The 14,397-nt window shown below is 39.2% G+C and overlaps 1 protein-coding gene and 1 long non-coding RNA gene across 2 annotated transcripts in view; one reads left to right on the top strand and one right to left on the bottom strand.

The window, feature by feature from the left end:
* Nucleotides 1–14,397, bottom strand: part of LOC5574705 — a 217,539-nt gene that overhangs the window by 109,285 nt on the left and 93,857 nt on the right. The window lies entirely within an intron of this gene.
* LOC110675778 lies at nucleotides 6,782–7,232 on the top strand. Its single transcript, XR_002499790.1, has 2 exons — nucleotides 6,782–6,891; nucleotides 6,950–7,232. It is a non-coding gene; the product is annotated as an uncharacterized LOC110675778 (long non-coding RNA).

Genomic DNA, 14,397 nt, shown 5'->3' with positions numbered 1-14,397 from the left:
CTGTTCCGAGGGAAAAATGTTAAACCTTTGTATAAAAATATCTATTTTGTTTAAAATTCCTCTTAACTTTCCTAAACGTCTACTACTGGAGCACAAGCGCAAATACTGGAACACGTGTACCAATAGCGACCCAAGCGATTTTATGCTAAAAAAAAATGTTATCACTCTTTTCATATTTTTCTCGTATAGTTAAGGTTGAAATCTATCTGTTAACGCCAAAAGATCTCTGTTAAGGCTTTTCGTTATTATGTTATGATTTTTCATAGCTTAGGCAGTCCACTAATGGCACCGGCACCCTATGTATGAAACAATAACAATTGTTCCAAACATACAAATTCAAAACGAGTTTTGAATTTTTTCTGTAATGAACAACAGGCATAAGCATTATTCTCCTTTTGTTTATGCACTAATTATAATTTCAAATCATTTCAATTAAATTAGTTATGTTATTTACTATTGCACACGGCAAAATGTTGCAGAACAAGTGGAGCAGCTTCTAAAACAAGTGTTAATCTATCAACCAAAAACTAGAACATCCAATAGCGGAAAAATGATAATAACCGATCATTTAAAATCGAATGGCCGTCCGTTTCCGTGCGCGCGCGCTTTCTGCAGAGCTGTCAAAAATTACTTTTGTGCTTTACTTCTTTCGCTCTCCTTTACAACTCTCGCATACTCTGAGATAACGCCCTAAAAGCCATTGGTAACCACGAGCGTAGCTCGTTGTTTCTGAGCAAATGAAAGAAATAGCATCCAAACCAACATCACGGGCTGGTAGATGTTGATCCTTTCTTCCCCATAGCGTTATTAAATAAAATGAAAATTCATTCAGATGCTCAGAAACAACGAGCTACACACATGGTTACCAATGGCTTTTAGGGCGAGATCAGAAGTTATGCGAGAACTTAACAACAGTTGCCTAGTCAGCTCGATCCACCTCGGGATGGATTGGTGAGCTGTCTGGTTGTCTCAGATGAACGCATATCGTGTAGCGCGACATCATCATTGCTACCAAGATTGCGACTCACCAGAAAACGATAGGTTGGATTAACAACAACCCTATTGTGTCTAGCTGTCATTTAGTGCTCTTGAAGTTTTCGTGCACCAAATCTCAGTTTCGTGCTCAAAATTGTAAGTTCTTCTTTTTTGGCATTACGTCCTCACTGGGACAAAGACTGCTTTTCAGCTCAGTTCTCAGTGTTCAATGAGCATTCCTACAGAGCTTTCTTTGCCTAAGTTGCCATTTTCGCATTCGTATATCGTGTCAAGGTCAAGGAAATTTCCATTACGAAAAGAAGATCGACCGGGAATCTAACCCAGATACCTTCGGCATGGCTTTGCTTTGTATCCGCGCACTCTAACCACTCAGCTAAGGAATGCCCTAAATTATTAGGAATCAATCCTAATAAAGCTATTGTATTTTCAAGTTCATATTTAGGCTTAACGATCTTCTTAAGGACAGAAAACAATTTAGCCATGATTAATCCAAATCACTCCTGTGTGTGGCGGTGGCGGCACCGTTTCAGTTCTTCGACTCGCGGTCAAGAGATTAAAGATCTTCTGGAGTAGCCGGTTCAGGTTCGAATTATTATTGATGATCATCGATCGAACCAGTCCGTCATCCTGGGACTTGCGTGTGGTCTCCCGTTGCGTTGCATCGTATGGCAACAGCAGTACATGATGCAGCAAATAGATCACTTTTATTTGATCTATGCTCGCTGATCGTTTTGCACAATGACTCGCCCGCTGCAAACAGAACTGCAAGCAAATTCTGCGCGGTTCCGGAGCAGGGTAGATGGTCTAGTTTTGATCAGTCTAACAATTAAATTAAATATAAATGGTAGAGTATCTTCGTACCTGCTAAACAATATACACATGCAAAAATGGTCAAATGGCAAAGAGAGCTCTCAGTTAATAACTGTGGAAGTGTTCATAAGTATATTGAGCTGAAAGGCAGGCATTGCTCCAGTTGGCTATGGCGAAAACCGGCGCTTTTACCCTAGTGTTCTTTAAATCGAATGCAATTGGAATCGAAGGCTCCCACGCGAAGCTGGTGCGACTGCCGGACCGGATGGAAGTAATAAAACATTCTCCGCATTTGGTCCATCTTGGGCTGGCTCAAATGGTTTGTTGTCGTCCGGATCGATGGAACACGCTCCATTGGGTGGAAATCGGTCGGACAGCACTTGCCATATTTACCCATATCCCACACATCGATGATAAAAGCGCTGAACAGAGTGCGGAAAGTAGCTCCCCGCATATTCGGCCTACACATTTAATTCAAGAATTAAGAAAGCAATCGATCAGAGATTTTAGTTGATTGTTTTTGCAGATTAGTCAAATACGAAGTAATGGTGATTTTTTGTATTTTTATTAACTGCTAACGTTTTAATAGTCAAATTGGTTTGAAATGTGACAATTCTGAAATGTCACCTTGAATTTTTTGTGTTACTCCTATAAGACTTTTTAGGATATTAGAAAAAGGCACAGAGGATTTGTAAATGTTGCAATCGAGTTTTGTCATCCCTTTTCAAAATTCTAATAAATTTTACACCAGTTTATGTAAAAAGACAATCCACTGTTGGGTCATTTTACGTCTTTGACTTTCCTGCGCATTAAGTGTCAACCGATCACATGATATATGAATGCAAAAATGACAACTTTAATAAAGAAAACTCTCTAACTGTGGAAGTGCTTTTAAAACATTAAGCTGATAAGCAAGCTCTACCCCACTGAGGACGTAATACCAAGAAGCAGAACTACTAGAAGGTAGGCTCAAGCGATACGACTCAAACAAATTTTTGAAAATGTTCATACAAAAAGCGTTAGGTAGTGACCTTTAAAACTACAACCCAGAATAATGTTTCTACCCTGTTGAATGATCAATCTACTAGTTTCTACTAGTTGAATGATTAATCTTATAGGTGTTTCTGCCCTGCAAACATAAAGTGATGGTACCTGAACCCTTCAATGTGGCCTACAAAACACACTGCAGATCCTCTTATCCCCATTCAATTGCATCCATAAAAGCCAACTATCCGTCGATTCCGGTCCGATCATCGTCTATAACGAGAGAGGCTTACCCATTCACTGCGTTCCCTCCCATCTTCCATTCATAAGTTTCATTCATTCCGAACCGAAGCCGCTGCTCGTTTCATGAGCAGCCCGCAAGTTGACAGCCATTATAATTTTCACATTTTGTGCTCTGCGTACGCGGTCGCATTGACGCTCGCTGTGCGGTTTTATTGGTATTGCAGACGTCGCGAAACTCGTGATGATCATCTTGGAGTGCCTTTCATGGAAAGGGGGCGGTGGTATTTATATTGTAATAAATGCTTGTATGCCTTATCTCGTCGGAAGACGTGAAATTCGCATTCGTGTACCCTAGCAATATAATGGATCACTTGGCGTAGGTCAAGGGTTTAATCCTGACGGCTGAGGAGGTTCCATGATGAATGGGATGCGCGGCTTGTTCGTTCTCACGAGACAAGAATTAACAGCTGGATTACACTTTGTTGCTTTATCACCTCAAAAGGTTCAGGTAATCTATCTAAATGATTGTTGAAATTTATCAGTAGCTCCACAGTATCTTGCGCTACCCTGAGTAATGGTACAGGAGATCTTATGTTTCTGTTGTTGACACAGTGTATTCTGTTATTTTTCGTCATTAGCGATTTTAAATAGATACCGCTATTAATAGATCTGGCTTCCTCGGTACTGTTCTTTTACGTGCTGGGTTAACAAAAAGGACAATTCAGCCTGGTTTGGCTAGTGGCTGCATCTCAGGTCAATCTTCAACGTAAAAGAACATCAACGATCAATCTTTGTAGTCTTATGAAAAATGGTACAGTTAACTACCAGAGATGTGAGTGCTGTTACAATTGATGTTTAATAGAAAAAAGTTGATTGTTCGGTTTATTTATCACTTGATGAAATCATCTGGGGCAACTCAGATATAATTTTGACATTCTCCAGTCTGATGGAATACATAAGATGTACAGATCTTGGACTACTTAGTTAATATAGACAATCGGTCAACCCTCACGGTATCTGCTAGATGCTGAATCAGTCACGAGCTGACGAATCGGCATGTATCAGATTAAGAATCATTATATGATCATCGCTACATCTGCAACTGTGCTGACTTTGCGTTTTAGGAGTGTCCAGTCAACAAACTGGGAACTCTTTATTGAATTGATTGCTACTTAATTTCATGGATACTCTCCGTCCATTGAAAATCCAAGTGATTTGGATGATGCCGTTGATACTATGTACAATTTCCTACATTATGGAAGCTTTTGAAGAAGCATGTCCTCTGCGGTCTGTGAAGATTACAAGAAGTACCTCATGCAGTGTTGCTCAGACTCATTTCCCCGAAAATAACATTTTCCGAACTACGAAGCCACGAACTACTACAACCATGCTCTATCCTCCTAAGATAGAAAAGCAGATGGTTAAGCCTGAGTACTGTACACAAAATCGATCAATTTTGATCCCAGAGAGCCACAATTCAAGTTTCGGTGAAATGAAATGAGTGAGTGAGTGAGTGCGAATCATTTCACCGAAACTTGAATTGCGGCCCACCGAGATCGAAACTGTCGGATCCCATGTGCAACACTCAAGCCCAACCACCTCCCCTTCCATCTCAGGAATTCAACGCACAGTTATAACAGTTCATGACTTCACAATTCGAATTTCGGGGAAATGAGTCTGGTCAACACTGACCTCATGGTAGAATTCCGATCTGAGTCTAGGATACAATGTAGAAGGAGGCTAGACAAGGCTTACAAGAAGGCCTTTGTTCTGCTAAACGATCCGGCTGGAAGAACCATTGTACAAATGTTTCCAGTTTGAGTGAAGTTAGTCGGCTGTTAGTATTGGCGGAATGTGGGAGTCAATCGGACTGGACTTGAAAAGATAAACTTGACTATAATTAAAATACGTGTTTATTAGTTGGTAGTATAATTCAAACTACGAATTCAAATTGCACGGTATACACAACAAGGTAGGCTATTCCCACGTGTAAACAACGATTTTCAATAAAAACATATGTCGTCATTCCCCGAGAGAGAGAGAGAAGACAGCTGGCTTATGTCGAATTCGTTTTTGAACCTAGGTTGGAACTGGCGCAACCCGTTCTGAATCACAGTTTCAACCCTAACCCGATTCAGGTTCGACCGAACTACAATTTGCTTGACGTTGGTTTGTTTATGTGTTGATCACCGACCCACCCGCATAGAAAAATACGGTTTGTCATACATTGCGAACAGTTAGAATCCTGTTACCGTTAAGGTTAATTTACCACAAACAGTTGCGTTTATGTTAAACAATATGAAACCCATTGCTCAAGACCATATAACATGTTTTGAGTAATGCGTACAAAATTGTGAAAATTTATTACACTGTTCCGATATAGTTCAACAATATAGGTGCTGGTCCCCGTTAGAAATAGTAGCAATGTTTAGCCACATTTTGTCAAACAGTTGGCTCTCATATTCATGCAACCCATTTACACGTGTAAAATTCACTATATATTACCTTTGTTTTACAGTTCGGCAAACAGTTAAATGCATTGGTGATGGCGAGTCCACGCTCAAAAACTGAGACGATTATGACGCTAACGGTGACTAAATTTCTCACATTTATTAAAAAATTATTGATAATTCCACACAAGTCGTCCTATGAAATAAAACTACAATAAATTTATGTTATCCAATTTTTTAGTCGAGTTTAATTTTATTACATACAGAACACAATAAATATTTTTGGTTTCGAACTTTGAAACTCACTCAGTTGTTGGCAGTGTGGCATTTTTTAACCGTGTTTGTCTTTACGCATTGCCACACTGAGCCAAGTAATCATATCAGGTTTATCTGAAAACACATATGGTTTTTTTCCATCTAGTTTTTCACATAACCTTCATCAGCTTATGACATAAACTATCGCGATCAATTTTTGTTTAGATTCATCAGATAAATCACATACCTTTCATAATATATTCATGTGTGAGTTATTGGATTTTGTTAATGAATTCCATGTGAAACTAAGATGATAATTATTGGTTTTGTTCGTAATTTTTATTTGTTTGTTTAATGAATTTAATAATAAATATTCAGGATTTGCTTTGCTAAAATAAACCAAAAATATAAATTGCATTCATATATATATTTATTAAATTTATTATATGGGTTTGCTTGTAACATCCTTGATATACATCTTATTGCATATTAAAAACAAACTTCTTTGATTTTGGACTTCGTTTTTTAGTTTCCGAGTCTGTTTTTTTCCTGCCTTGGTCCTTCAAATGCGACTTGCGAATAATCTGAGTTTTCCTTAGGACCTGTTCCTTACTCTCTGCAAATGTAAGATGCGAAAAAAACTTATATATCATAATGATTTGTGTAAAAGGTTAACTTACGTTTCGTTGCCATTTAACATTGATTTTACCATACAACCACTGAAACAGGTGTAATGGATCCTAAATCTGCTAAAAGTACATCGAACGAATACGCCATTTTGAAAACACTGCTTTAAAACAGAAAATTTTCATATCTGCAAATCACATGATTGTTATCGGATAACATACATGAATTTGGTTCATATACAATTTACAGTATTGGTCATTGAATATAATCAAGTATTTTAATGATGGTTATGTAATTCCTACATGAAATCCAATGGATACACATAATTTGGATATGAATTGTAATATTCTGAATGTATGTGATCTTTTTAATACTTTTTATGATATTTCTTGGCTCAGTGCAGTGAATATCTGTCATCAAACGACAAAAAGAAAACATAAAAGTGAAATCAACAACAAGTTTTTTCTCATAGATTTAAGTTTGATTTCAATTGCAATTCGATCATATTCTAAATCAAAGAAATCAGGTATGTAATTTGATCATATCAACATACACTTAGTTGTAATCCATGGCTTATTTCCCAGATGATGCAGTGGCGGTCGAAGCGGGAGAAAAACTTGCTGGAGAGAAACTTGCTGCCATCATTCATAGCCGTTCCAGCCTCTACCCCGAGTAACGACATCGCTCATGAATCGGAACTGCAATGGAAGCTGGTCTGTGAACTCACCACTTGCCACACTACTGGTGCTAAAATCCAAAAGGGGTGTTCGGAGGTTCAGCATCCAATCCAGTTAACGTTGTGGGGGCTTTCGCTGCAGCATGGCAGCAGCTGCTGATCAGATTCGAGTTAAATTCAATATTTGTGAATAATGTGTCATTTTAATTCTGAACGATTAGCATCTTAATGAGTGATGCGTGATTAAAATAATAATTATTAAATTTAAAGTAAACATAATTGTATAAGTTTTTATTTTTAATAAGAAACAGTGAAACAAGAAGTGCGTATAGCCTGAATACATTGTTGATTGAAATTGTTACAGCTTGTTAGTCATTTGGAATAAATAAGACAAATTTCAATCAAAGAGAGTTTTTTTTCTATACGCATTTTCTTGTTTAATTGTTTCTCATTGAATTTATCCATCCAATCTCCCAATATAGTACAAATACAACAGGACAGTACGCCATAGGGTTATTGCATTATAATGTACCATAAACTTATAATTCCACAAACATTATTTAATTTTATTGAAGTTATGTAGTGAAACTGTTTCTGAACTGTTTGGTATACGTTGAATTTGCCAGAAAATGGATAATATATCTACCATTCGGCAAACTTTCAATGACAAATTTTGTTCGAGAAAAACGTCGTTTTTAAATGGTTACATAACTTAACCGCCTATTCCCCACATTGTTATTTATCCAATAATCATTCCCCGTACTTTCGAAATTGTTTCGGGTACAGTGGACTTATTGTTATTTTAGACGCTATACGAAATTATCCAAGTATTGTCGCAAATTGTTGTGGATGGTTTCGGAAACAGTACACGAATGGTTCAGGTTTATGCGGGCAGTTCCTAAAAACGAAAACGACATTAGATTGCGAACTCCCAAAAGTCAAGGGAACCTGTCATCAACTGTCACTGGAAAACCGCACATTCGAAGGGCAGAGCGTGAAAAACCGTCAAAACATGGCCAAACTAAAACTGGATGTGATTGAAAATTTAGGTTGTTATCCTGTGCTCTCGTTTATAAAATCGTTGATTGTCGATTGGACTCAAATCGCTATTGATTTTGTTTTTAAATTTTGTTATCTTTTTGATAACAACTGGGATGTGAAAATAGTTTTGACCCAGTTTGTGCTCTCCGAACCATTGTGCACAACCCAAACATGAGAAGAAGAAATCAACGAACCAAGGAAAACAAGCCAGTTGTCAGTGAGCTGTCTCCTCTCTCTCAGGTCATTCTTATCGCCAAGCATGGGTCCAGTAGGATAGAGAGCAGTGCTTTCTCTTGCACTCGTTCGAGTTTGCGATAGAAATGACGTCACTAGCATATGTCATTTTTCGGAATATAATACCTTGTTTCTTTTTATCGTGTCAAATTGAAAATTCAAATTTCAAAGGTTGCTTCGATTGTCGAGGGCATACTGTGTTGCATACACTCGAAACTCTCAACGCTGCTGCTGTACACCGCACTGCTGTCGAAGTACCTCCAAACGCAACCTTAATATAGGTTGCGTGAGAAGATCCGCTGTCATCCTTTCAGTAGGACAATATTCGTACTGAACAACTCCTTTCGTCTTCAAGTCCTTGGAATAATGAAATTTGGTTGAAATGTGCTTCGTACGGTTACTGAACTTTTCGGAATCCAGCATCTTCAAACAACTTTGGTTGTCTTCAAATAACAATACTTTTGTTCTCTCGCCTAGGTCCTCCAACAGTTTCTGCAGCCAAACTGCTTCATGGGACGCTTCGGAAAAAGCCACGAATTCTGCCTCTGCTGTGGACAAAGACACGCAAGATTGCTTCCGGCATGCCCACGAAATTGCGCCTCCACAGTAATGGAACACATATCCGCTGTTTGATTTCCGATCGGTCCGACATTCTGCCCAATCGGCATTGGTGTATCCAATCGCAAAAGAACATCATCGCAGATTTGCTGTCTCCTTCAGGTAGCGAACCATTCGTTTCAGTTCGTTCCTGTCGCGACTCAGGATCGAAATTGCCGCTGCAATATCCGGTCTGCTGTTGACCGCTATGTACAGCAACTGCCCAAGAACCTTTTGGTACTCCAGATTGGTTGGGAGCAGCTTGTCATCATCGTCCGTCTTACCGTACCCAGGATCAATTGGCACGGTTGACACTGTTGCGTCTTGTAAACCAACGGAACGCACAATGCTTTCAATGTAGTTCCGCTGACTGATGAAGAAATCTCCCAAGTAAATCTTGACGTCACCGAGACTGGTAATCCGGAAATTTGTTGACAGTTTCGTCTTTAAGGCACCGATGATGCGCTCATCCTCACTCGCCACGATGAGATCGTCAACGTAGACGAGAACATAGCACCACTTGCTATCGGCTTGCTTCTTATACAGACAGGGATCTGCCTCGGAACGCTCGAATCCATCTGCTGTCAACACTTCGTGAAGTCGCTGATTCCAAGCACGAGCCGCTTGCTTGAGCCCTTACAAGAATTTATTCAAACGGCATACCTTGCTTTCCATTCCACTAACGACAAACCCGAGAGGCTGCTTCATGAAGATCTCCTCGTTTAGAAACGCCGTTTTGACGTCAAATTGCTTGACAGACATCTTCTTCTTCGCTGCGACGGACATTAACGTCCGAAACGTTGCATGGCGAACAACAGGTGCAAAAACTAATCCATAGTCACTTCTCGATTCCTAATCGCTACAAGCCACCAACCTGGCTTTGTCTTCTTCTTCTTATTTCTGACATTACGTCCCCAACTGGGACAAAGCCTGCTTCTCAGATTAGTTTTCTTATGAGCACTTCCACAGTTATTAACTAAGAGCTTTCTTTGCCGATTGACAATTTTTGCATGTGTATATCGTGTGGCAGGTACGAAGATACTCTTTGCCCTAGGAATCGAGAAAATTTCCTTTACGAAAAGATCCTCGACCAGCGGGATTCGAACCCACGACCCTCAGCATGGTCATGCTGAATAGCTGCGCATTTAACGTTACGGCTATCTGGGCCCCCCTGGCTTTGTATCGAGCTATTTTACCAGTTTCGTACCGCTTTTGCGTAAACACCCATTTGCATCCAATGGGGCGACGGCCGGCGGGCAGGTCGACCAAATCCCAGGTATCGTTCGCTTGCATCGATGACATCGTGTACCAGCATCAATACAAAGCACGTTCTCCAGTCCAGCTTCAGCGCTACATAAATCATTCCATCGTTTGAAACATCCTAGACATCGTCATCATCAGATTCGATCGGCTCATTTGGTGGTTCCAGCCGTTGACAGCTGACAGATGGAACAACCAGCTTTTCGATCTAGCTTACCTCGCTTTGCATTTGGCCGGAGACAATGTGCATCCACACCAAATCGCTGGACGTGACCAAGATTGGGTTTCTTTCCGTATCATCGTTCGTGTGGTGTGCCACTGATGGACCACGACGGCAGCCTATTCTGCATGTAGTTGGCCGTCATAACCGCTTCTCCCCAGAAACGGTTGCCCAGATTTTCTGGCCATTTCGACGAGGTACCTGTTCTTCCGTTCAGCTACCCAATTCTGCTGTGGAGTGTCCGGTGCTGTCAACTGTCCGACGATACCATTTTTCTTCAGGAACGCTTTGAACTTCTTGCCGCTGTTTTCACCACCTCGATCGGATCGCAAAATTTTGGGCTTCCTTCCAAACTGCGTCTTAGCCATTTCGACGTACTTAGCTAGTTTCTCGAGCGCTTCAGATTTCTCACGCATCAAATAGACCACGTGTACTTACTGTAGTCATCGATGAACGTGATAAAGTTGCAAGCACCGCTGCAGTTGCAATTCTTCACTTCACTGCGTTAGCCACGGTTTGCAGCTTCAGCACTGCTTCACAATCTCTGTGCCCCAATCGTCGATGCCACCATGCACGCAGTCATCATTCACCGATGCCATTGATACGCGTTCGGTGGGCTGACGCAGCACGTACAAATTTCCAACGGATTCCGCCGTAGCGCACACTTTCTCACCTCTCATGATCCTACCCAGGTAACCACGAAGCTATATATGAATACTTTATGTTTGCTCTATAGTATGCTATCAGATTTTGTTTTAAAGTGACATAACCTTTAAGAGCTTTATAAAGCATAACAATAACCAAATTAATGCAATACTTGGTAAAGCAGTTTTAATGCACAAGCCCTACTAAAGCATTTATGTTTGTATATTTAGGGTTCATGATGTGTTCGAGTATCACAACGATTGCGATTCCCGTTGAAAAACCTCTGGTGTAGCATATCCAATCGTTGACTATTTTATGAAATGTTGCACCCGAAGATAACGAGAATGTACAACGAATGACTTCGTCACCCAACTATAAAATTGTACAAAATACGTCGGCATATGGCTCGGACGGAGCCGAGAAATAATCCAAAACCAAATTCCAATAGGGTAGATGTATTAATCTTCGCCCCCTCCCTAGTTTTCGCCCCCCTGGTAGAACATTAGCTTGTTCTAGATTGTAATAAAATAAAAATGTTTTACTTTTTAACTTATATAAAAGATTGGAATAAAATATACTTAGTTTCCAAATGTTACTAATTAAAGTAATCTTCTAAACCGCCAAATAATCACATATAAAAATGTGGAAAAAATGATACGCTATTTTTTGCGTTAATTGAGAAAAGCGTCTATTTTAAAAGGCAAGGAAAACATATTAAGATAACTATTTCATCTTTAAAAAATGAATAGTTCTGATAAGACATGCATCAGCAAGAGACACGAATAGATTTTTTCAACTATTCCAGCAATTATAACCAGTTTTAAACTATTTTTTCAGGGTGGCGAAAACTAAAGCACGTTTTCGTACGATTCTAATCTTCGCCCCTGGCGAAACTACCTGTAACGTTCTTTCAGTGGTGCGTGCATTAATTTTCGCCCCTCCTCGAAATTGTTCGAAAAACAAAACAAACTCATTGATTTATTAACTGTTTACAGGAGGTTACAGGAAGTTTAAAGGATTTTCTAAATGTACCGAATAGTTCCTTCTTCTTCGTATTACGTTTCACTGGGACAGAGCCTGTTCTTAGCTATATATTCTCAGCAGTATTCATATGAGCACTTGCACAGTTATTAGCTGAGAGGTTTCTTTGCATAAGCTGCCATTTTCGTATTCTTTTATTCTGTGGTAAGCACAAAAACACTTTATGCCTAACGAAGTCAATATTATTCCCGTTAAGAATAGATCTTCGACCGACCAGGAATTGAACTCAGACACCTTCAGCATGGCTTTACTTTGTAGACGCGGACGTTACCACTAGAATTAGGTGGGATTAAGAACTTCATCAACGTTTTTCAACCGACTACTAAAATCTGTTTAGTTTACCATAATCTGGTAAAAATCCTGTGCAGTAAATGTGACCATTTTCATCGTAGCATTAACTACAAAGCATTTAAATCCGTGACACCTACCGTACAGCACAGTGTGGTTCAAATCAAGTTTATTTCTAGTCATAAATATTGCAATTCTGGTTAAATAAATAAATTTTCTTGTGTATTGATGTTGACTACACTTCAAAAAAGTTAACAGATTTATGTAGTCTTGAAAATTGTTGGTGTAGTTCTTAGTTTTACCATGCATTCAGTAGTTTCTACAATAAAATTCATTTCAGTGTATGATATTTGTTGCTCATCATTAAACTGATAGTCTGTGACGAAGAACAAATTGAACTTATTATTGTCAATCAAATAACCCACCATATTCAGCAAGAATGGAATAGAAACGAAATATGATCAACCGATTTTTAATATTAAATATTTTTTTTTACCACTACATGAGTTAATGGGTTTACCGCAGTACTTTTTTTCCGCATTCAGTTTTTGGCACTGCTAACATTATTGAAAACGCTGAATATGATAAATTTCTCCCGAAATAACGGTACTTGATATAATTATTTAAAAAATATTGGAGAACTTTAATGTATGACATATCGGGGTTGATTCCGGTATTCTGACATTGGATTATTTCATGTTGGGAAATTTCTCGACTTCCTGGGAATAATAACATATATCCAGGCTTCCGAATTCTCACTCACTCTCACGATAATGGATTTATCCCTCACAGCAATTTTCAGCGATTAGCTGCCTTGCGATTTTATCCGTCCACAAAACAAAGCGAAAATAGATAATTGCACATTTCCGCAGCTGTGAGAAGTTTGTTTCCTCTTTCTCCGATCCATGGAGAACTTTTCCTGTATCCATCGCCACAAGCAGCAGTTGCTTTTATGCACCAAATTAACCACTCCTTTCGTCAAGTTGGGGTGGTAGCATGGTTAGCGTGCACGCATCGCGGTTGTTTTTAGCAATGTACTAGGTTCGAATCCCGTCGCCGGCACTAGTTTTTGTTTATCCACATAGTGATAATTCTCGGGAGCAGTTTATGAGCGAAAATATGATGGAGTGAAAAATAAATTATCCCCGGAGTGGAGTGGTTTTCGGTTATCCACCATCGTAGCTCCAGGGAAAATTAGTGTGAGCGATAAAAGATGTTCACGTGAGGAAGCGAAAAAAGCATTCTCCTTACGTGAGAAAAATCGTAGATTTCGCATCATTGATACGAAAATTCAGAACCCTGCATATATCACATAAATGCTACAAGAGCATAAATAATTACTTTGCAATAAATAAAAACAATACATAGTGGAAATCAGGACCTTCCATAGCCTTCGTTAGTAGGCGGCTACAAAGCAAATCCATGCTGAAGGTGTCTGAGTTCGATTACCTATCGGTTCAGGATATTTTTGTAATGGAATTTTTATTTGAGTTCCTTGTCCATGAAGTGTCATCGTGCCTGCCACACGGTACGACTGTAGAAATGGCAACTTATGTAAAGAAACCATTTAGTTATGAACTAAGTACTCTTTGAAAATTAAGCTGAGAATCAGGCTCTGTCCTAGTGTGGACGTAATGCCAAAAAGAAAAAGACATAGTGGAAATAGGCAGGATAAGTACCAGTGAAGATGAAAAGTGAGAAGATAATAAGTACTTGATTAAACTATCGAAAACCTGTACTTCAATTAATGGGGGCGAAGATTAGAGCATGGGTGGGGCGAAGATTGAATTTGGGGGGACGAAAATTAAAGCACACCATCAATCCAAAAATTATACTTTTTTCAATAGTAAAACTTTGTTTTGGATAACTTTGCAGCTTGATCATCCTAAAATAATAGATGAATAGTTGAATAAACCCAATAACATTATTTGATATTGATTAATAGAGTCAGAAATTTATTATTCCTGCGATTACATGGTTTAGGGGGGCGAAATCTAGTGCTTCTACCCTATATGTTCAATAATTAGTTT

This window comes from Aedes aegypti, chromosome 2 (genome assembly GCF_002204515.2).
Source record: "Aedes aegypti strain LVP_AGWG chromosome 2, AaegL5.0 Primary Assembly, whole genome shotgun sequence".
Classification (NCBI taxonomy): domain Eukaryota; kingdom Metazoa; phylum Arthropoda; class Insecta; order Diptera; family Culicidae; genus Aedes; species Aedes aegypti.
Note: the sequence above shows the minus strand (reverse complement) of the source record. Positions and strands in the feature narration are given on the sequence as shown.